This window comes from Hyla sarda, unplaced genomic scaffold, assembly GCF_029499605.1.
Source record: "Hyla sarda isolate aHylSar1 unplaced genomic scaffold, aHylSar1.hap1 scaffold_771, whole genome shotgun sequence".
Classification (NCBI taxonomy): domain Eukaryota; kingdom Metazoa; phylum Chordata; class Amphibia; order Anura; family Hylidae; genus Hyla; species Hyla sarda.
In genome coordinates this window covers 25,049-43,075 of record NW_026610794.1, presented here as the reverse complement: position 1 = coordinate 43,075, position 18,027 = coordinate 25,049, and the positions used below count along the sequence as shown (strand labels likewise).

At 45.2% G+C, this 18,027-nt stretch overlaps 7 non-coding genes across 7 annotated transcripts; all 7 read right to left on the bottom strand.

Moving 5' to 3' along the window:
- Positions 1-397: 397 nt before the first annotated feature.
- LOC130346042 (U2 spliceosomal RNA) lies at positions 398-588 on the bottom strand. The gene has a single exon (XR_008884425.1). It is a non-coding gene; the product is annotated as a U2 spliceosomal RNA (small nuclear RNA).
- A 2,093-nt stretch (positions 589-2,681) lies between these two features.
- LOC130346010 (U2 spliceosomal RNA) lies at positions 2,682-2,872 on the bottom strand. The gene has a single exon (XR_008884394.1). It is a non-coding gene; the product is annotated as a U2 spliceosomal RNA (small nuclear RNA).
- Positions 2,873-4,955: 2,083 nt separating this feature from the next.
- LOC130346009 (U2 spliceosomal RNA) lies at positions 4,956-5,146 on the bottom strand. Its single transcript, XR_008884393.1, has one exon. It is a non-coding gene; the product is annotated as a U2 spliceosomal RNA (small nuclear RNA).
- A 2,079-nt stretch (positions 5,147-7,225) lies between these two features.
- On the bottom strand, positions 7,226-7,416 carry LOC130346008 (U2 spliceosomal RNA). The gene has a single exon (XR_008884392.1). It is a non-coding gene; the product is annotated as a U2 spliceosomal RNA (small nuclear RNA).
- Positions 7,417-9,505: 2,089 nt separating this feature from the next.
- LOC130346007 (U2 spliceosomal RNA) lies at positions 9,506-9,696 on the bottom strand. Its single transcript, XR_008884391.1, has one exon. It is a non-coding gene; the product is annotated as a U2 spliceosomal RNA (small nuclear RNA).
- A 2,072-nt stretch (positions 9,697-11,768) lies between these two features.
- On the bottom strand, positions 11,769-11,959 carry LOC130346005 (U2 spliceosomal RNA). Its single transcript, XR_008884390.1, has one exon. It is a non-coding gene; the product is annotated as a U2 spliceosomal RNA (small nuclear RNA).
- Positions 11,960-14,049: 2,090 nt separating this feature from the next.
- Positions 14,050-14,240, bottom strand: LOC130346004 (U2 spliceosomal RNA). Its single transcript, XR_008884389.1, has one exon. It is a non-coding gene; the product is annotated as a U2 spliceosomal RNA (small nuclear RNA).
- Positions 14,241-18,027: the final 3,787 nt, after the last annotated feature.

The window sequence follows — 18,027 nt, the reverse complement described above, 5'->3', positions numbered from 1 at the left end:
AGGGAATTAAGGGGTAGGGGTGTGGCGCGATATTGGGGAAGGGATGAGATTTTATATTTCTTCATAAGCATTAATCTTATTTTGTCAATTAGGAACATTCAGCACCCACCCGCTATCAAGGCAGCTGCCTATCATGTCATGCCCTACCTGCACAGGTGTGCTGGCTACTCAAATGATCCAATTAAGGAGGCCATTTAGTCAGCAGCAGCAGAAGTCCTGTGCCTGGACGCTCCAACAGCGGCCAGACACAAGCAGAAGCAGAAGCAGCAGAAGCAGCAGCAGCACCACCTTTTGTTTTTTGGCTGCAGCAGCAGCAAGGCCCACAGGGCTGGCTAGCTGGCTAGCCAGCAAGCAGGTAGCAATGAAAGTAGGAATCTTTCTTTTTAACCCTGTAAGGGGGTGGTGCACTGTACCCGAAGATACTGCCATATCGGGTCAATGCATAGGGTGACGGAAGCAAGCTTCGAAATCGGCCCCCGTTCTCAAAAATCCATTTAATATATGGTCCCCAGATAGGGGACGTATCAGATATTAAACTGATAAGAACAGATACTACACTTGATCTTAGCCAAAAGGCCGAGAAGCGATAACCGTGAAAGGGGCGGGCCCAACAAGGTGCCCTTCATGGGCACTATCACTGCTTGCTGTCAGGGAGGCTGCCAGACAATTTTCCATGCACACTCTGGGCTGGGGGGCAGTCAACCACCAGTACACACAGCAGAACCTAAACCCATACCATTATTGCTAAGCAGCAAGACAGGGGCCCATTGCACTCCCACGGGGCCTTTTTAAATGCAATCCATAACCCGGATTTGCCAGGAACCCTTCTTACTCCTCCTACTTGCATGTGACACTGGGCTTAGGATCTGCATAGGAAACACACACACAAGCACACACCTACCTTTGTTGCCTGCAGATGCCTCCTTGGCTGTCCCCAAACGGTATCAAACCAACACCCACGGGAAGCTGTAAGCATAGAGGACATGCCTGCACCCCATTGGACTTACCTGTGTGGGTTAAACCCGGGTTATTTGACAACCTATGGCGGTGATGGTTCTGCTCAGGCAGAGCAGTGCTGATGCTCCTCATAAAGCTGTCGCTGCTGTGAAGGTTCTAGGTGACATCACAAATCCCTATGGTTACATACACAACAAAGCTGGGTTGTTGTTGTTTACACTCTGCAAGGCCTGTGGAAGTGAGTGACATCATAGCACTGTAGTTCTGAGGGTTCTAGATGGATGCAACAATCTCCTGTTGCTTCTATGAAGGCCATAATAGACGACATCACCAAACAGCTCCATAGTCACATACACAGCAAAGGAGAGATGTTGTTTACACCTAGTGATGTCAGTGGTATTGAGTGACATCACAGCACAGTGCTAAGGCTCCTGGGCCTGGACACAGCAGCGGCTGCAATATCTCAACGGAGAATACGTTTATATATATGTGTGTGTGTGCGCGTATATATATATATATATATATATATATATATATATATATATATATTTCTCCGCCGAAATCACTTTTAAACCCATTTCCACCTTTTTTTCCCTTCTCTTCCTCTTACTTTTTTTTCACGTTTTTTTACGTTTTTCTCCTTTTCGCCTCTTTTCTGGGCGTATTATTCTTCTTTTTCTTCTTTTTTTTCGTCTAATGCATACCCCATCAGTGCAGCAATGCTTATTCAATACCGCCAGCAGATGGAGACACTGGGGGATAATTTTCTAAGGATTTATACTGATTTTTCCTGTCTGAATTTGTCGCACAGAAAGTTGCAGGCCAAATATGTGTGACATTTCTGCGACTTTAGCTTCTAGAGCATTTTTACAACATTATACATAGGTGCTGAATACATAAAAAGCGACTGTTCAGCGACAGACAAGTCGCATCGGCTGAAAGTAGGCCAGAATGTCAGTCCATGTTGGAGCAGGTTTAGATACAGTCTAAAGTATAGATCTCAAAGTCTGTGCACAGAATTTAGCAAGGGCCTCGCACCTTCTGATGCATCAGGTAGGTGCACAATAGCATAGCCTAACCCTCTGTACTTTGGTCTATATTGATGCGGGACATAGACAGCCAGCTGATGACCAATCCATTAGTGCAATGGATGGCTGGAAGCATTTGTCTTTGCCTTTGCAATACCACAGAAGCAATGCATGGTCAATGTACAGCAATGACACACCTGTGTGAACAGCCAGGAGACCCCCCCCCCCCCCCCATGTTATGTTACATAGTTACATAGTTAGTACGGTCGAAAAAAGACATATGTCCATCAAGTTCAACCAGGGAATTAAGGGGTAGGGGTGTGGCGCGATATTGGGGAAGGGATGAGATTTTATATTTCTTCATAAGCATTAATCTTATTTTGTCAATTAGGAACATTCAGCACCCACCCGCTATCAAGGCAGCTGCCTATCATGTCATGCCCTACCTGCACAGGTGTGCTGGCTACTCAAATGATCCAATTAAGGAGGCCATTTAGTCAGCAGCAGCAGAAGTCCTGTGCCTGGACGCTCCAACAGCGGCCAGACACAAGCAGAAGCAGAAGCAGCAGAAGCAGCAGCAGCACCACCTTTTGTTTTTTGGCTGCAGCAGCAGCAAGGCCCACAGGGCTGGCTAGCTGGCTAGCCAGCAAGCAGGTAGCAATGAAAGTAGGAATCTTTCTTTTTAACCCTGTAAGGGGGTGGTGCACTGTACCCGAAGATACTGCCATATCGGGTCAATGCATAGGGCGACGGAAGCAAGCTTCGAAATCGGCCCCCGTTCTCAAAAATCCATTTAATATATGGTCCCCAGATAGGGGACGTATCAGATATTAAACTGATAAGAACAGATACTACACTTGATCTTAGCCAAAAGGCCGAGAAGCGATAACCGTGAAAGGGGCGGGCCCAACAAGGTGCCCTTCATGGGCACTATCACTGCTTGCTGTCAGGGAGGCTGCCAGACAATTTTCCATGCACACTCTGGGCTGGGGGGCAGTCAACCACCAGTACACACAGCAGAACCTAAACCCATACCATTATTGCTAAGCAGCAAGACAGGGGCCCATTGCACTCCCACGGGGCCTTTTTAAATGCAATCCATAACCCGGATTTGCCAGGAACCCTTCTTACTCCTCCTACTTGCATGTGACACTGGGCTTAGGATCTGCATAGGAAACACACACACAAGCACACACCTACCTTTGTTGCCTGCAGATGCCTCCTTGGCTGTCCCCAAACGGTATCAAACCAACACCCACGGGAAGCTGTAAGCATAGAGGACATGCCTGCACCCCATTGGACTTACCTGTGTGGGTTAAACCCGGGTTATTTGACAACCTATGGCGGTGATGGTTCTGCTCAGGCAGAGCAGTGCTGATGCTCCTCATAAAGCTGTCGCTGCTGTGAAGGTTCTAGGTGACATCACAAATCCCTATGGTTACATACACAACAAAGCTGGGTTGTTGTTGTTTACACTCTGCAAGGCCTGTGGAAGTGAGTGACATCATAGCACTGTAGTTCTGAGGGTTCTAGATGGATGCAACAATCTCCTGTTGCTTCTATGAAGGCCATAATAGACGACATCACCAAACAGCTCCATAGTCACATACACAGCAAAGGAGAGATGTTGTTTACACCTAGTGATGTCAGTGGTATTGAGTGACATCACAGCACAGTGCTAAGGCTCCTGGGCCTGGACACAGCAGCGGCTGCAATATCTCAACGGAGAATACGTTTATATATATGTGTGTGTGTGCGCGTATATATATATATATATATATATATATATATATATATTTCTCCGCCGAAATCACTTTTAAACCCATTTCCACCTTTTTTTCCCTTCTCTTCCTCTTACTTTTTTTTCACGTTTTTTTACGTTTTTCTCCTTTTCGCCTCTTTTCTGGGCGTATTATTCTTCTTTTTCTTCTTTTTTTTCGTCTAATGCATACCCCATCAGTGCAGCAATGCTTATTCAATACCGCCAGCAGATGGAGACACTGGGGGATAATTTTCTAAGGATTTATACTGATTTTTCCTGTCTGAATTTGTCGCACAGAAAGTTGCAGGCCAAATATGTGTGACATTTCTGCGACTTTAGCTTCTAGAGCATTTTTACAACATTATACATAGGTGCTGAATACATAAAAAGCGACTGTTCAGCGACAGACAAGTCGCATCGGCTGAAAGTAGGCCAGAATGTCAGTCCATGTTGGAGCAGGTTTAGATACAGTCTAAAGTATAGATCTCAAAGTCTGTGCACAGAATTTAGCAAGGGCCTCGCACCTTCTGATGCATCAGGTAGGTGCACAATAGCATAGCCTAACCCTCTGTACTTTGGTCTATATTGATGCGGGACATAGACAGCCAGCTGATGACCAATCCATTAGTGCAATGGATGGCTGGAAGCATTTGTCTTTGCCTTTGCAATACCACAGAAGCAATGCATGGTCAATGTACAGCAATGACACACCTGTGTGAACAGCCAGGAGACCCCCCCCCCCCCCATGTTATGTTACATAGTTACATAGTTAGTACGGTCGAAAAAAGACATATGTCCATCAAGTTCAACCAGGGAATTAAGGGGTAGGGGTGTGGCGCGATATTGGGGAAGGGATGAGATTTTATATTTCTTCATAAGCATTAATCTTATTTTGTCAATTAGGAACATTCAGCACCCACCCGCTATCAAGGCAGCTGCCTATCATGTCATGCCCTACCTGCACAGGTGTGCTGGCTACTCAAATGATCCAATTAAGGAGGCCATTTAGTCAGCAGCAGCAGAAGTCCTGTGCCTGGACGCTCCAACAGCGGCCAGACACAAGCAGAAGCAGAAGCAGCAGAAGCAGCAGCAGCACCACCTTTTGTTTTTTGGCTGCAGCAGCAGCAAGGCCCACAGGGCTGGCTAGCTGGCTAGCCAGCAAGCAGGTAGCAATGAAAGTAGGAATCTTTCTTTTTAACCCTGTAAGGGGGTGGTGCACTGTACCCGAAGATACTGCCATATCGGGTCAATGCATAGGGCGACGGAAGCAAGCTTCGAAATCGGCCCCCGTTCTCAAAAATCCATTTAATATATGGTCCCCAGATAGGGGACGTATCAGATATTAAACTGATAAGAACAGATACTACACTTGATCTTAGCCAAAAGGCCGAGAAGCGATAACCGTGAAAGGGGCGGGCCCAACAAGGTGCCCTTCATGGGCACTATCACTGCTTGCTGTCAGGGAGGCTGCCAGACAATTTTCCATGCACACTCTGGGCTGGGGGGCAGTCAACCACCAGTACACACAGCAGAACCTAAACCCATACCATTATTGCTAAGCAGCAAGACAGGGGCCCATTGCACTCCCACGGGGCCTTTTTAAATGCAATCCATAACCCGGATTTGCCAGGAACCCTTCTTACTCCTCCTACTTGCATGTGACACTGGGCTTAGGATCTGCATAGGAAACACACACACAAGCACACACCTACCTTTGTTGCCTGCAGATGCCTCCTTGGCTGTCCCCAAACGGTATCAAACCAACACCCACGGGAAGCTGTAAGCATAGAGGACATGCCTGCACCCCATTGGACTTACCTGTGTGGGTTAAACCCGGGTTATTTGACAACCTATGGCGGTGATGGTTCTGCTCAGGCAGAGCAGTGCTGATGCTCCTCATAAAGCTGTCGCTGCTGTGAAGGTTCTAGGTGACATCACAAATCCCTATGGTTACATACACAACAAAGCTGGGTTGTTGTTGTTTACACTCTGCAAGGCCTGTGGAAGTGAGTGACATCATAGCACTGTAGTTCTGAGGGTTCTAGATGGATGCAACAATCTCCTGTTGCTTCTATGAAGGCCATAATAGACGACATCACCAAACAGCTCCATAGTCACATACACAGCAAAGGAGAGATGTTGTTTACACCTAGTGATGTCAGTGGTATTGAGTGACATCACAGCACAGTGCTAAGGCTCCTGGGCCTGGACACAGCAGCGGCTGCAATATCTCAACGGAGAATACGTTTATATATATGTGTGTGTGTGCGCGTATATATATATATATATATATATATATATATATATATATATTTCTCCGCCGAAATCACTTTTAAACCCATTTCCACCTTTTTTTCCCTTCTCTTCCTCTTACTTTTTTTTCACGTTTTTTTACGTTTTTCTCCTTTTCGCCTCTTTTCTGGGCGTATTATTCTTCTTTTTCTTCTTTTTTTTCGTCTAATGCATACCCCATCAGTGCAGCAATGCTTATTCAATACCGCCAGCAGATGGAGACACTGGGGGATAATTTTCTAAGGATTTATACTGATTTTTCCTGTCTGAATTTGTCGCACAGAAAGTTGCAGGCCAAATATGTGTGACATTTCTGCGACTTTAGCTTCTAGAGCATTTTTACAACATTATACATAGGTGCTGAATACATAAAAAGCGACTGTTCAGCGACAGACAAGTCGCATCGGCTGAAAGTAGGCCAGAATGTCAGTCCATGTTGGAGCAGGTTTAGATACAGTCTAAAGTATAGATCTCAAAGTCTGTGCACAGAATTTAGCAAGGGCCTCGCACCTTCTGATGCATCAGGTAGGTGCACAATAGCATAGCCTAACCCTCTGTACTTTGGTCTATATTGATGCGGGACATAGACAGCCAGCTGATGACCAATCCATTAGTGCAATGGATGGCTGGAAGCATTTGTCTTTGCCTTTGCAATACCACAGAAGCAATGCATGGTCAATGTACAGCAATGACACACCTGTGTGAACAGCCAGGAGACCCCCCCCCCCCCCATGTTATGTTACATAGTTACATAGTTAGTACGGTCGAAAAAAGACATATGTCCATCAAGTTCAACCAGGGAATTAAGGGGTAGGGGTGTGGCGCGATATTGGGGAAGGGATGAGATTTTATATTTCTTCATAAGCATTAATCTTATTTTGTCAATTAGGAACATTCAGCACCCACCCGCTATCAAGGCAGCTGCCTATCATGTCATGCCCTACCTGCACAGGTGTGCTGGCTACTCAAATGATCCAATTAAGGAGGCCATTTAGTCAGCAGCAGCAGAAGTCCTGTGCCTGGACGCTCCAACAGCGGCCAGACACAAGCAGAAGCAGAAGCAGCAGAAGCAGCAGCAGCACCACCTTTTGTTTTTTGGCTGCAGCAGCAGCAAGGCCCACAGAGCTGGCTAGCCAGCAAGCAGGTAGCAATGAAAGTAGGAATCTTTCTTTTTAACCCTGTAAGGGGGTGGTGCACTGTACCCGAAGATACTGCCATATCGGGTCAATGCATAGGGCGACGGAAGCAAGCTTCGAAATCGGCCCCCGTTCTCAAAAATCCATTTAATATATGGTCCCCAGATAGGGGACGTATCAGATATTAAACTGATAAGAACAGATACTACACTTGATCTTAGCCAAAAGGCCGAGAAGCGATAACCGTGAAAGGGGCGGGCCCAACAAGGTGCCCTTCATGGGCACTATCACTGCTTGCTGTCAGGGAGGCTGCCAGACAATTTTCCATGCACACTCTGGGCTGGGGGGCAGTCAACCACCAGTACACACAGCAGAACCTAAACCCATACCATTATTGCTAAGCAGCAAGACAGGGGCCCATTGCACTCCCACGGGGCCTTTTTAAATGCAATCCATAACCCGGATTTGCCAGGAACCCTTCTTACTCCTCCTACTTGCATGTGACACTGGGCTTAGGATCTGCATAGGAAACACACACACAAGCACACACCTACCTTTGTTGCCTGCAGATGCCTCCTTGGCTGTCCCCAAACGGTATCAAACCAACACCCACGGGAAGCTGTAAGCATAGAGGACATGCCTGCACCCCATTGGACTTACCTGTGTGGGTTAAACCCGGGTTATTTGACAACCTATGGCGGTGATGGTTCTGCTCAGGCAGAGCAGTGCTGATGCTCCTCATAAAGCTGTCGCTGCTGTGAAGGTTCTAGGTGACATCACAAATCCCTATGGTTACATACACAACAAAGCTGGGTTGTTGTTGTTTACACTCTGCAAGGCCTGTGGAAGTGAGTGACATCATAGCACTGTAGTTCTGAGGGTTCTAGATGGATGCAACAATCTCCTGTTGCTTCTATGAAGGCCATAATAGACGACATCACCAAACAGCTCCATAGTCACATACACAGCAAAGGAGAGATGTTGTTTACACCTAGTGATGTCAGTGGTATTGAGTGACATCACAGCACAGTGCTAAGGCTCCTGGGCCTGGACACAGCAGCGGCTGCAATATCTCAACGGAGAATACGTTTATATATATGTGTGTGTGTGCGCATATATATATATATATATATATATATATATATATATATATATATTCTCCGCCGAAATCACTTTTAAACCCATTTCCCCTTTTTTTTCCCTTCTCTTCCTCTTACTTTTTTTTCACGTTTTTTTACGTTTTTCTCCTTTTCGCCTCTTTTCTGGGCGTATTATTCTTCTTTTTCTTCTTTTTTTTCGTCTAATGCATACCCCATCAGTGCAGCAATGCTTATTCAATACCGCCAGCAGATGGAGACACTGGGGGATAATTTTCTAAGGATTTATACTGATTTTTCCTGTCTGAATTTGTCGCACAGAAAGTTGCAGGCCAAATATGTGTGACATTTCTGCGACTTTAGCTTCTAGAGCATTTTTACAACATTATACATAGGTGCTGAATACATAAAAAGCGACTGTTCAGCGACAGACAAGTCGCATCGGCTGAAAGTAGGCCAGAATGTCAGTCCATGTTGGAGCAGGTTTAGATACAGTCTAAAGTATAGATCTCAAAGTCTGTGCACAGAATTTAGCAAGGGCCTCGCACCTTCTGATGCATCAGGTAGGTGCACAATAGCATAGCCTAACCCTCTGTACTTTGGTCTATATTGATGCGGGACATAGACAGCCAGCTGATGACCAATCCATTAGTGCAATGGATGGCTGGAAGCATTTGTCTTTGCCTTTGCAATACCACAGAAGCAATGCATGGTCAATGTACAGCAATGACACACCTGTGTGAACAGCCAGGAGACCCCCCCCCCCCCCCATGTTATGTTACATAGTTACATAGTTAGTACGGTCGAAAAAAGACATATGTCCATCAAGTTCAACCAGGGAATTAAGGGGTAGGGGTGTGGCGCGATATTGGGGAAGGGATGAGATTTTATATTTCTTCATAAGCATTAATCTTATTTTGTCAATTAGGAACATTCAGCACCCACCCGCTATCAAGGCAGCTGCCTATCATGTCATGCCCTACCTGCACAGGTGTGCTGGCTACTCAAATGATCCAATTAAGGAGGCCATTTAGTCAGCAGCAGCAGAAGTCCTGTGCCTGGACGCTCCAACAGCGGCCAGACACAAGCAGAAGCAGAAGCAGCAGAAGCAGCAGCAGCACCACCTTTTGTTTTTTGGCTGCAGCAGCAGCAAGGCCCACAGGGCTGGCTAGCTGGCTAGCCAGCAAGCAGGTAGCAATGAAAGTAGGAATCTTTCTTTTTAACCCTGTAAGGGGGTGGTGCACTGTACCCGAAGATACTGCCATATCGGGTCAATGCATAGGGCGACGGAAGCAAGCTTCGAAATCGGCCCCCGTTCTCAAAAATCCATTTAATATATGGTCCCCAGATAGGGGACGTATCAGATATTAAACTGATAAGAACAGATACTACACTTGATCTTAGCCAAAAGGCCGAGAAGCGATAACCGTGAAAGGGGCGGGCCCAACAAGGTGCCCTTCATGGGCACTATCACTGCTTGCTGTCAGGGAGGCTGCCAGACAATTTTCCATGCACACTCTGGGCTGGGGGGCAGTCAACCACCAGTACACACAGCAGAACCTAAACCCATACCATTATTGCTAAGCAGCAAGACAGGGGCCCATTGCACTCCCACGGGGCCTTTTTAAATGCAATCCATAACCCGGATTTGCCAGGAACCCTTCTTACTCCTCCTACTTGCATGTGACACTGGGCTTAGGATCTGCATAGGAAACACACACACAAGCACACACCTACCTTTGTTGCCTGCAGATGCCTCCTTGGCTGTCCCCAAACGGTATCAAACCAACACCCACGGGAAGCTGTAAGCATAGAGGACATGCCTGCACCCCATTGGACTTACCTGTGTGGGTTAAACCCGGGTTATTTGACAACCTATGGCGGTGATGGTTCTGCTCAGGCAGAGCAGTGCTGATGCTCCTCATAAAGCTGTCGCTGCTGTGAAGGTTCTAGGTGACATCACAAATCCCTATGGTTACATACACAACAAAGCTGGGTTGTTGTTGTTTACACTCTGCAAGGCCTGTGGAAGTGAGTGACATCATAGCACTGTAGTTCTGAGGGTTCTAGATGGATGCAACAATCTCCTGTTGCTTCTATGAAGGCCATAATAGACGACATCACCAAACAGCTCCATAGTCACATACACAGCAAAGGAGAGATGTTGTTTACACCTAGTGATGTCAGTGGTATTGAGTGACATCACAGCACAGTGCTAAGGCTCCTGGGCCTGGACACAGCAGCGGCTGCAATATCTCAACGGAGAATACGTTTATATATATGTGTGTGTGTGCGCGTATATATATATATATATATATATATATATATATTTCTCCGCCGAAATCACTTTTAAACCCATTTCCACCTTTTTTTCCCTTCTCTTCCTCTTACTTTTTTTTCACGTTTTTTTACGTTTTTCTCCTTTTCGCCTCTTTTCTGGGCGTATTATTCTTCTTTTTCTTCTTTTTTTTCGTCTAATGCATACCCCATCAGTGCAGCAATGCTTATTCAATACCGCCAGCAGATGGAGACACTGGGGGATAATTTTCTAAGGATTTATACTGATTTTTCCTGTCTGAATTTGTCGCACAGAAAGTTGCAGGCCAAATATGTGTGACATTTCTGCGACTTTAGCTTCTAGAGCATTTTTACAACATTATACATAGGTGCTGAATACATAAAAAGCGACTGTTCAGCGACAGACAAGTCGCATCGGCTGAAAGTAGGCCAGAATGTCAGTCCATGTTGGAGCAGGTTTAGATACAGTCTAAAGTATAGATCTCAAAGTCTGTGCACAGAATTTAGCAAGGGCCTCGCACCTTCTGATGCATCAGGTAGGTGCACAATAGCATAGCCTAACCCTCTGTACTTTGGTCTATATTGATGCGGGACATAGACAGCCAGCTGATGACCAATCCATTAGTGCAATGGATGGCTGGAAGCATTTGTCTTTGCCTTTGCAATACCACAGAAGCAATGCATGGTCAATGTACAGCAATGACACACCTGTGTGAACAGCCAGGAGACCCCCCCCCCCCCCCATGTTATGTTACATAGTTACATAGTTAGTACGGTCGAAAAAAGACATATGTCCATCAAGTTCAACCAGGGAATTAAGGGGTAGGGGTGTGGCGCGATATTGGGGAAGGGATGAGATTTTATATTTCTTCATAAGCATTAATCTTATTTTGTCAATTAGGAACATTCAGCACCCACCCGCTATCAAGGCAGCTGCCTATCATGTCATGCCCTACCTGCACAGGTGTGCTGGCTACTCAAATGATCCAATTAAGGAGGCCATTTAGTCAGCAGCAGCAGAAGTCCTGTGCCTGGACGCTCCAACAGCGGCCAGACACAAGCAGAAGCAGAAGCAGCAGAAGCAGCAGCAGCACCACCTTTTGTTTTTTGGCTGCAGCAGCAGCAAGGCCCACAGAGCTGGCTAGCCAGCAAGCAGGTAGCAATGAAAGTAGGAATCTTTCTTTTTAACCCTGTAAGGGGGTGGTGCACTGTACCCGAAGATACTGCCATATCGGGTCAATGCATAGGGCGACGGAAGCAAGCTTCGAAATCGGCCCCCGTTCTCAAAAATCCATTTAATATATGGTCCCCAGATAGGGGACGTATCAGATATTAAACTGATAAGAACAGATACTACACTTGATCTTAGCCAAAAGGCCGAGAAGCGATAACCGTGAAAGGGGCGGGCCCAACAAGGTGCCCTTCATGGGCACTATCACTGCTTGCTGTCAGGGAGGCTGCCAGACAATTTTCCATGCACACTCTGGGCTGGGGGGCAGTCAACCACCAGTACACACAGCAGAACCTAAACCCATACCATTATTGCTAAGCAGCAAGACAGGGGCCCATTGCACTCCCACGGGGCCTTTTTAAATGCAATCCATAACCCGGATTTGCCAGGAACCCTTCTTACTCCTCCTACTTGCATGTGACACTGGGCTTAGGATCTGCATAGGAAACACACACACAAGCACACACCTACCTTTGTTGCCTGCAGATGCCTCCTTGGCTGTCCCCAAACGGTATCAAACCAACACCCACGGGAAGCTGTAAGCATAGAGGACATGCCTGCACCCCATTGGACTTACCTGTGTGGGTTAAACCCGGGTTATTTGACAACCTATGGCGGTGATGGTTCTGCTCAGGCAGAGCAGTGCTGATGCTCCTCATAAAGCTGTCGCTGCTGTGAAGGTTCTAGGTGACATCACAAATCCCTATGGTTACATACACAACAAAGCTGGGTTGTTGTTGTTTACACTCTGCAAGGCCTGTGGAAGTGAGTGACATCATAGCACTGTAGTTCTGAGGGTTCTAGATGGATGCAACAATCTCCTGTTGCTTCTATGAAGGCCATAATAGACGACATCACCAAACAGCTCCATAGTCACATACACAGCAAAGGAGAGATGTTGTTTACACCTAGTGATGTCAGTGGTATTGAGTGACATCACAGCACAGTGCTAAGGCTCCTGGGCCTGGACACAGCAGCGGCTGCAATATCTCAACGGAGAATACGTTTATATATATGTGTGTGTGTGCGCGTATATATATATATATATATATATATATATATATATATATATATATATATTTCTCCGCCGAAATCACTTTTAAACCCATTTCCACCTTTTTTTCCCTTCTCTTCCTCTTACTTTTTTTTCACGTTTTTTTACGTTTTTCTCCTTTTCGCCTCTTTTCTGGGCGTATTATTATTCTTTTTCTTCTTTTTTTTCGTCTAATGCATACCCCATCAGTGCAGCAATGCTTATTCAATACCGCCAGCAGATGGAGACACTGGGGGATAATTTTCTAAGGATTTATACTGATTTTTCCTGTCTGAATTTGTCGCACAGAAAGTTGCAGGCCAAATATGTGTGACATTTCTGCGACTTTAGCTTCTAGAGCATTTTTACAACATTATACATAGGTGCTGAATACATAAAAAGCGACTGTTCAGCGACAGACAAGTCGCATCGGCTGAAAGTAGGCCAGAATGTCAGTCCATGTTGGAGCAGGTTTAGATACAGTCTAAAGTATAGATCTCAAAGTCTGTGCACAGAATTTAGCAAGGGCCTCGCACCTTCTGATGCATCAGGTAGGTGCACAATAGCATAGCCTAACCCTCTGTACTTTGGTCTATATTGATGCGGGACATAGACAGCCAGCTGATGACCAATCCATTAGTGCAATGGATGGCTGGAAGCATTTGTCTTTGCCTTTGCAATACCACAGAAGCAATGCATGGTCAATGTACAGCAATGACACACCTGTGTGAACAGCCAGGAGACCCCCCCCCCCCCCCCCCATGTTATGTTACATAGTTACATAGTTAGTACGGTCGAAAAAAGACATATGTCCATCATGTTCAACCAGGGAATTAAGGGGTAGGGGTGTGGCGCGATATTGGGGAAGGGATGAGATTTTATATTTCTTCATAAGCATTAATCTTATTTTGTCAATTAGGAACATTCAGCACCCACCCGCTATCAAGGCAGCTGCCTATCATGTCATGCCCTACCTGCACAGGTGTGCTGGCTACTCAAATGATCCAATTAAGGAGGCCATTTAGTCAGCAGCAGCAGAAGTCCTGTGCCTGGACGCTCCAACAGCGGCCAGACACAAGCAGAAGCAGAAGCAGCAGAAGCAGCACCTTTTGTTTTTTGGCTGCAGCAGCAGCAAGGCCCACAGGGCTGGCTAGCTGGCTAGCCAGCAAGCAGGTAGCAATGAAAGTAGGAATCTTTCTTTTTAACCCTGTAAGGGGGTGGTGCACTGTACCCGAAGATACTGCCATATCGGGTCAATGCATAGGGCGACGGAAGCAAGCTTCGAAATCGGCCCCCGTTCTCAAAAATCCATTTAATATATGGTCCCCAGATAGGGGACGTATCAGATATTAAACTGATAAGAACAGATACTACACTTGATCTTAGCCAAAAGGCCGAGAAGCGATAACCGTGAAAGGGGCGGGCCCAACAAGGTGCCCTTCATGGGCACTATCACTGCTTGCTGTCAGGGAGGCTGCCAGACAATTTTCCATGCACACTCTGGGCTGGGGGGCAGTCAACCACCAGTACACACAGCAGAACCTAAACCCATACCATTATTGCTAAGCAGCAAGACAGGGGCCCATTGCACTCCCACGGGGCCTTTTTAAATGCAATCCATAACCCGGATTTGCCAGGAACCCTTCTTACTCCTCCTACTTGCATGTGACACTGGGCTTAGGATCTGCATAGGAAACACACACACAAGCACACACCTACCTTTGTTGCCTGCAGATGCCTCCTTGGCTGTCCCCAAACGGTATCAAACCAACACCCACGGGAAGCTGTAAGCATAGAGGACATGCCTGCACCCCATTGGACTTACCTGTGTGGGTTAAACCCGGGTTATTTGACAACCTATGGCGGTGATGGTTCTGCTCAGGCAGAGCAGTGCTGATGCTCCTCATAAAGCTGTCGCTGCTGTGAAGGTTCTAGGTGACATCACAAATCCCTATGGTTACATACACAACAAAGCTGGGTTGTTGTTGTTTACACTCTGCAAGGCCTGTGGAAGTGAGTGACATCATAGCACTGTAGTTCTGAGGGTTCTAGATGGATGCAACAATCTCCTGTTGCTTCTATGAAGGCCATAATAGACGACATCACCAAACAGCTCCATAGTCACATACACAGCAAAGGAGAGATGTTGTTTACACCTAGTGATGTCAGTGGTATTGAGTGACATCACAGCACAGTGCTAAGGCTCCTGGGCCTGGACACAGCAGCGGCTGCAATATCTCAACGGAGAATACGTTTATATATATGTGTGTGTGTGCGCGTATATATATATATATATATATATATATATATATATATATATATATTTCTCCGCCGAAATCACTTTTAAACCCATTTCCACCTTTTTTTCCCTTCTCTTCCTCTTACTTTTTTTTCACGTTTTTTTACGTTTTTCTCCTTTTCGCCTCTTTTCTGGGCGTATTATTCTTCTTTTTCTTCTTTTTTTTCGTCTAATGCATACCCCATCAGTGCAGCAATGCTTATTCAATACCGCCAGCAGATGGAGACACTGGGGGATAATTTTCTAAGGATTTATACTGATTTTTCCTGTCTGAATTTGTCGCACAGAAAGTTGCAGGCCAAATATGTGTGACATTTCTGCGACTTTAGCTTCTAGAGCATTTTTACAACATTATACATAGGTGCTGAATACATAAAAAGCGACTGTTCAGCGACAGACAAGTCGCATCGGCTGAAAGTAGGCCAGAATGTCAGTCCATGTTGGAGCAGGTTTAGATACAGTCTAAAGTATAGATCTCAAAGTCTGTGCACAGAATTTAGCAAGGGCCTCGCACCTTCTGATGCATCAGGTAGGTGCACAATAGCATAGCCTAACCCTCTGTACTTTGGTCTATATTGATGCGGGACATAGACAGCCAGCTGATGACCAATCCATTAGTGCAATGGATGGCTGGAAGCATTTGTCTTTGCCTTTGCAATACCACAGAAGCAATGCATGGTCAATGTACAGCAATGACACACCTGTGTGAACAGCCAGGAGACCCCCCCCCCCCATGTTATGTTACATAGTTACATAGTTAGTACGGTCGAAAAAAGACATATGTCCATCAAGTTCAACCAGGGAATTAAGGGGTAGGGGTGTGGCGCGATATTGGGGAAGGGATGAGATTTTATATTTCTTCATAAGCATTAATCTTATTTTGTCAATTAGGAACATTCAGCACCCACCCGCTATCAAGGCAGCTGCCTATCATGTCATGCCCTACCTGCACAGGTGTGCTGGCTACTCAAATGATCCAATTAAGGAGGCCATTTAGTCAGCAGCAGCAGAAGTCCTGTGCCTGGACGCTCCAACAGCGGCCAGACACAAGCAGAAATAAAGACAAAAAAGACAACCGGGAGGCAGCGCCTCGTGTATTACCCTTGGCAGGTGAGGGAACCAAAAAGTATGCTGAATGTACACCCAGGACTTAAGTCAGGGTGGCCGCTCACCTTAAAGTAGAAGAATTGCGCATATCACCCCTTGATTGGGGTACCAGATAGAGTTGGATGAGCTGCCGAGCCTGATGGTCACAGGAGCGTGTCAACGCCCTGTAGAAACTGGAATACTTGTGAGAAAAAAGACCAATGGATCCAGGCGCTGCTCTATCCAGGTATACACAGGATGCAGGTAAGTGTTCTTAATCAAGCAATTTTATTGAACACAAAACAACAAAAGGATCATGACGCGTTTCGGGGTAAATTCCCCTTCCTCAGATGATCTAGGTGCTGCTACAACAAGCACCCTTTATATAATGGCAAGGTGGAGGAGGTACAGGTCAGGAAGGGGTGGGCTGAATGTGATGTCACATCCAGTCCACTTACAAAAAACTTAATTTACATGTAGAAACAGCAGAAAATAATTATTGTCTAAAACATACAGGTGTGCGTTCGATTATGATAATATAACGCAATATAAACAGTACTAAGTGATATAACATGGGTGGAATCGGCAATGTGACAAACACATGCGGGAGCTCTGACGAGGTAAACAACATAGCCATGTGGCTGAAAATAAACATAAACAATGGCATCGGTCTACTGTAAGGCGCTCCACTCGCAGCACGCACCGGCATAGCAGTGACAGGAGTATCCACGGACGCGTTGCCAAGCAGACGTCTCTGAACGGAAAACAACCAATCACAGTCCACAGGGCGCGGCTTGCAGCGGAGCGCCCAACATAGTGAGTAAACAACATAGGGAACAACACCATCTATGGAAGAAAAAGGTAAAATAAATACAAAAATAAATAAATGAAATGAAGGCAAGAGATATAAGTAATCCACAATATCCCATGTTAAAGGGTGGGAATAAAAAAAAAAAAAAAAAAAAAATTAAAAAAAAATTAAAAAAATAATAATAATAAAAAAAAAAAACGCCTTAGGATGTCCATATCGGGCGTTTCTAACAGCAACAACCACAAACTAAAATGTACCTTCTGAACACACATAATAAATTATTTAACACGCCAGAATAAATTAATTGATAGAAAATAATTAATAAAAAATGCGATGATCCCTATAAACAGTACATGATTACATAAAAAATGAATTGATATATATAAATACACAAAATAAATGTACATTAAAATACTAATAAAATTAAGTCTGGATCTTAATAATAAAATAGTATAAATAAGGAGTCAACGCTGTGACAGCTACTAACAAAATGTGATGATAAATACTTAGACAAAAGGCGTCCCCATCCAGTATGTCTACACAATCATATACCCATATCTAAAAGATTTAAAAAAATAAAAAATAAAAAATAAAAAAAAAAAAAATATAAAAAAATAAAAAAATAAAATAATGATAATTAATGGAAAAATAAAGCTATTAAGATGTTATAACCGCTGAATGTTGCAATATCACAAGGCAGTCTCCACCAACTCATTCAAACCAGACGGTACAAGGGTACGGAGTTTAAAGATCCAGAAATTCTCTCTCCTTCTCAATAAGCTGAATCTCTGGGAATTATCAAGTGCAATATTTTCTATAGCCTGAAGTTTCATGCAACTGAAATCAGACTGATGGTGGGTCAGCAGATGCCGAGATACACTATGCAAGGTGAACCCTAAATTTGCATTGCTACGATGTTTGTTGATCCTCTCCCTGAGGCATTGGGTAGTACGACCCACGTACTGTAGGCCACATGGACACTCAAGGAGATAAACAA